Consider the following 6,000-nt stretch of genomic DNA (forward strand, 5'->3'; position numbering starts at 1 on the left):
AACAAGGGTAAAAAAACTATTTGAAGAAATAATGGCTAAAATAGCCCACATTTTTGAGAGATATAAGCATACAAATTCAAGATGCTCAGCAAACTTCAAACAGGAAAAATGCAAAGAAATCAATACCAAGATATATTATTAAAAAAATGGTCAAAGATCAGAGGCAAAGAAAAATTCTAGAAATAAGCTAGAAAGAACATGCCTCAGTTATAAATGAATAATGATTCAAATGAGTACAGAATTCTCATAAAAAGGGATGGAGTCTGGAACAAAGTTAAATAACATTTTTAAGATGCTGAAAAAAAAAAAAAAAGAATGGTTCGCCTATAATTTTATATGCAGAAAAAGTATCCTTCAGGAATAAAGCTGAAATAAATACATCTTAGATGAAGGAAATCTAAAAGAAGTCCTTCCCATAGATGTACTCTAAAAAAGATGACTAAAGGAATTTCTTTAGACAGCAGATAAATGACATCAGAAAATAGGAAACTAGGAACATCAGCAATAAAAGAAGAGAAATAAAAAAAAGATAAATTTCTAAATATATGTAATAGAACTCTTCTGGAGTAATTTAACATGTGGATGACAGTTGAGAACAAAACTAGAAGGCTTCTCCTGGAGCTTTTTCTGTTTGTGTGATGAGTATTTCTGCATTTGGGGCTGCTTTGAATACAGGCCAAGGAATACCAGAGTCAAGGGAGGGATGATCACTCTAGGTTCAGGGATATTTTGGAATAAGTTTTCTTTTTCTATTTGGCTGTTATTATTTACTTTTCAGAATTCCCTGCCTTCTATCTAAGTATAGTGTCATTCCTAGAATTAAAACTGATGAAACTCAGTGTAGATTAGACTCTAAACTGGTGTCTTATCTTTTTCCCATCGTGCCATGATGCTTTTTTCCAAGGCTTACCATAGTTGAAGAGAGAAGCAACTGAAACTAGCCATAATCCTTTCGATCTTCTAAAGATTCAATTTTGAATTTCCTGAAGTTTGTCTAAATTAATCAATGGTATCAGCCTTTAGCTATTCTTATACATTCGTTTGGACTCCCTAAAACCGAAAGCCTCAGGACCTCACCACCTCTTTCTCTAATACAGTGAGATACAGGCAAAGGGCCGATGCTGTCTGAGCGATTGCTCACTCAGATGCCCTGTCTCACAAAACTATCCTCACCTGCTTCTCTGAGCTGTTTTGTGTCTGAATGAATACAAAAGGTTTATTAAGTGCTGTTAGGGAGAGAAACCCTTTATTCACACCTACTAAAGTTATCTATCACAATTTGGTACGTTAAAAATCTTATCAAAGAGCTTCCCAAACCAGTGAGCAAGATTAAGTTGGAAAAGTGAATGGTACATCAACCTACCCTGCTTCAGATTCCCACACAACCCTAACCCACCCTATTTGTTGATATAATAACTAAAGAACACATTTATTTTTTGTTTGTTTATCAAAATAACTAAAGTACATATAATTTGTTTCATCTTGAGATTTTGCTCATAACAAAGTTAGTAATCCCTTATGACTTTGGTAAATTCTCCATCTTTATCTCTATGCCCGTTTTTTCAGTGACTTTGTAACTCCTCAAGAGCTGAAGTCATTTTCCCCACTGTTTAAATCCAGCCTGGCCCTGGGACTTGCATTGGCCCATGGAATGTGGTAGGTGGAATGCCTTGCCAGTTCCAAATCTGGGCCAAGAAGCCTAGCATGCTTTGGTTCAGTCCCGGAGAAACCTGCCAAGCTGCCATGCTAATTAGCCTGAGCTAGCCTGTAGGAGGATGAAGTTCCATATGGACTAGAGATGAGCCATCCAAGCTGAGCCCTGTCTCCACTGGACCTAGTGGCGACTGCAAACTCATGAGTTGGCCCAGCCTTGGTTAGCTGAGCCAGGCTCGGATCAGCAGAACTACCCCTTCACCTTATAGACATCAAGCATTAATAAAGTGTTGTTGAGTCAAACCAGTTTGTTTGGGCTGGTGTGTTCATCACAAAACCAAACTGACACATGAGAAAAGAGCTACTTCTATCTATTGACAGGCCTCTCCCTTCCTTCACACACACACACACACACACACACACAGAGAAAGCAGGGTGTTTCTACCAGGGCTGCATCCAGAAATCCCACTCTGTGGTTCCTAAGCACATGGATGGCCGTCCCAGCACCTTTAAGAGCCTGTCAGCCACCATGAGCTCAGCTCGAGGAAGCTGAGAAGTGTTTTCTTACATTCTATGGCCCTCATTCTGCCTCTGCAGCCATCACTGACATCAGAATGCCACAGTGTATGGATGCCCATCTTCAGTGCACATTTACCTTTCAAGGGGAAAAAAAAAAAAAAAGGAGATTGACTTTCACAGAATGACTCTTTTGATGTGAAGGGGAAAAAGAAGCCTGCAATTGAGATGATGCAAATGGTGCCATCCGGACTCCCATTTTGTATTCTCAGCCCTAATTAGCTCTTTTGGAGCAGATTGTTTGCAGTGAGCTCCAGAAAATTGAGTGATTTACTTGAGGCAAACAGGGTTCAGTTGTTAACCTTTCTGTCTTTAATGAGGCAGCATCTTAAGGATGAACAACAGTAAACAAGGAAGCTTGTCAATACGAATCAAGACTGTGCCAGGATGCAATTTTATACCAAAAACAAATCTCTGGAGAGAAGTAACTTTTCTGGCATGAAGTGACAGTGTGGGAAATGCTATAAAAGAGTATCATTCCAGCTCCCAAGTGGATCATTCAACTTTGGGATGTCTAATATTGAGAGACACATGGACACATGTGAAGCCAACAGTATCCCCATTCTGCAGAAGATGAGGGATAAAATGGTAGACAGAACAATGTGGCAGCAGGGTACCTGCCTTCATGGAAACCTGAAGGTGTTCCGCTTGAATTGTGGGTTTTTCAATCGAGCTGACTCATTTGAAAAGACCCTGGTGCTGGGAAAGATTGAAGGCAGGAGGTGAAGCAGGCAACAGAGGATGAGATGGTTGGATAGCATCATTGACTCAATGGACATGAATGTGAGCCATCTCAGGGAGATGGTGAAGGACAGGGGAGCCTGGCATGCTGCAGTCCATGGCATAGCAAAGAGTCGAACATGACTTAGTGGCTGAACAATATAGTCTCTGACATGAACTATGCCATTAATAAAACAAGTGGTCAGAGTGAGGTGTGGGAGCCTGTGCAGACACTTTTGCATCTGGTGGGAGAGAGTCCTGTGTTCTGCACTTGGTAAAAGTCTATAGCCAGTCTTCACTGCTTCTTGGGCTCTTATAGCTGAGCCTTCTGCACTGAATCACTCACCCTTTGCTGAGTACAATGTACTTAGTTATCTCTTACTACACTCTCCTCTTTATTGGGACTACCTTTCCTGATTTTAATGGTCTGGCAAATTCTGCTAATCCTTAAACTTCTAATCAAATCATCACCTTATTGAAAGAGAATGGATCCTTATTTCATTTCTTTTTCCCAGGCACATTTTCCATCTGGGGTTCCCCAAAGACTCGAAACCACTAAAAGGCAACAACTGGGCATTCATTCTGTAGCTGTAGCTCCAAAATCATAGCTGTTTGGAATACATTCAGAGGAACATATGTGCCTTCCATAAATCCCAGACCACTATTTTTCTCCATAGGTATGCAGAGAAAAATCTGCACAGAGAACAGGCACTCACCAAAAAGCAATAAAAACCTATTTTTACTTTTTTAAAAATCATAGTTCCTGGGACAGTCTTATACACAGATAAATTCAGATTCTGCTTCTTGATTGTTTGAGGACATGAAGTCTTGTATTGATTACAAAGTCTTGTATTGATTACAAACATGGCTACAGTTATTCCTGTTCTGTATCAATACCCCTGTGACTTTGCACTTCTCTCAGTAAGATGTGAAGTCTGTTTCCCTGCTGTTTGAATCTGCGCTGAACTTGGAGCTTGCTTCACTAATAAAACACAGTGGAAGGACTTGAATTCTTGTGCTTGCTCTCTTGGGAAGTTGCCCAGCTGTTCTGTGAGTGATCTTGAGCGAGCCTTCTGGAAGATGAGGGACAACGTAGACCAGAAGACATCTTAGCTGGAGCTGTCTGAGTCTTACCCACTGATTAGCCCTGGAGATGATCCTGCAGCTGAACACGTACGCGTGATTAATGCAGATGAGACCAGAGAAACCATCCAGCTGAACCCAACCCAAATGGCTAATCCACGGATATATCAACTAAATGAATGTTGTTTAAAGTCACTGTGTGTGTTTTTATTTTTTAACTTTTTATTTTATATTAGAGTATAGATGATTAATAATAGTGAATAGTTGTGATATGGCACCCCACTCCAGTACTCTTGCCTGGAAAATCCCATGGACAGAGGAGCCTGGTAGGCTGCAGTCCATGGGGTTGCTGAGGGTCGGACACGACTGAGCGACTTTACTTTCACTTTTCACTTTAATGCATTGGAGAAGGAAATAGCGACCCACTGCACTGTTCCTGCCTGGAGGATCCCAGGGACGGTGGAGCCTGGCGGGCTGCCGTCTATGGGGTCGCATAGAGTCGGACACGACTGAAGTGACTTAGCATAGTGATAGTTTCAGATAGATAGCAAAGGGACTCAGCCATACACATACCTGTATCCATTCTCCCCCAAACTCCCCTCCTATTCAGGCTGCTGTGTAACTGAGCAGAGTTCCCAGTGCTATACAGTAGGTTGTTTTGAGATGGTTTGTACTCAGGAAAAAATTAACTGATGTAAGTAGTCAAATATAAAAATCTTGGTCTGTTCTTCCCTAGATGGGCCCTAAAGGTTTTTCTTGACTCTTGGGCTGATCAAGTATCTTCGCCTGATCCTGGGCTTCCTGAATTACTCCCTGTTTTCAGTACATCTAGCTTCGACTTCCCTGGTGGCTCAGCGGTTAAATCGTCGGCTTGCAATGAGAAAGATCTGGGTTCGATCCCTGGGTAGGGAAGATCCCCTGGAGAAAGAAATGGCAACCCACTCCAGTATTCCTGCCTGGAGAATCCCATTGATGGAGGAGCTGCAAAGAATCCGACACGACTAAGCGACTTCACTTTCACTTTTCTTTCCCAGAGGACATTCAGTATCTTAAATCCCTCTGCTCCTTCCGTCTCTGACCCACAATTTAGCTTTCAGGTTCTGTTCTCGACTGTGTTTCAAATTGTGGTTTTTTCTTTCTCCCTGTACATTGTCACTGATGGTTTCCAATTTATTAGAATACAGGAGAGGGATAAATGAAAACTGACTATCCTGGGCCAAATAAATACAAGACGACTTTTCCTATTGCCAAGTATTTTATGTTAAAAAACAGAAGAGAAAACCAAAATAAAACAACAGCCTCAAACTCCCCAATTATTGGCTTTCATTTGCATTGCAACTGTTATTCTGGCTGGTCTTGTATTTTGCCCCAGGAGGAGTTGGTAGAATATGGTCTTATTCCAGGAAGGCAATGAGGTAAGAGATAAAATGCATACTTGCCACATTGTAACCATTTTGAGTCATTAGAAGAAAGTGATTTTCATTTAATATGATTCCCCTTTCCATGACACCCTTCACCCTAACCAGTAGGCAGAAAGAGGTTGTGGTGAATCATTGAACTTTACACTCAAGGCTGCGCTTTTCCAGACTGGAAGTAACTTGGTATGTTTCAGGTCCTACAAATCTATCAAAAAAGAAAAATACATTGTGTCCATCCATAAATATTTTATATTTTGATAGTGACAAATTGTCCTCCAAGATGTATCAAGAAGTACCTTCCTGTGTATTAATATTAATTTCTTCACTTTATAATAGCACTGATTTTTTCCTCAAATTTTTATTATGTGGAAATATATATAACATACAATTTGCCATTTTAAGCATTTTAAAGCTACAGTTTTGTGGCATTAGTTATATTTACAGTGTCCTACAACTATTGCCATTAAAACTTTTTCATCACCCCGAACAGAAGCTCTGTAACTATTAAATAATACTCCTCATTCTCACATTACCCTAACCCCTGACAATG

General features: G+C 40.5%; 1 long non-coding RNA gene across 1 annotated transcript in view; it reads left to right on the plus strand.

The window, feature by feature from the left end:
- The window catches only part of LOC129634749 (uncharacterized), a 134,645-nt gene extending 128,973 nt beyond the window's left edge, over positions 1 to 5,672 (plus strand). Inside the window, exon 3 of the long non-coding RNA XR_008705865.1 lies at positions 4,769 to 5,672. This is a non-coding gene — a long non-coding RNA (uncharacterized LOC129634749). The remainder of the gene's footprint in view (positions 1 to 4,768) is intronic.
- Positions 5,673 to 6,000: the final 328 nt, after the last annotated feature.

The sequence above is a fragment of the Bubalus kerabau genome, chromosome 20 (assembly GCF_029407905.1).
Source record: "Bubalus kerabau isolate K-KA32 ecotype Philippines breed swamp buffalo chromosome 20, PCC_UOA_SB_1v2, whole genome shotgun sequence".
In the NCBI taxonomy this organism is placed as follows: domain Eukaryota; kingdom Metazoa; phylum Chordata; class Mammalia; order Artiodactyla; family Bovidae; genus Bubalus; species Bubalus kerabau.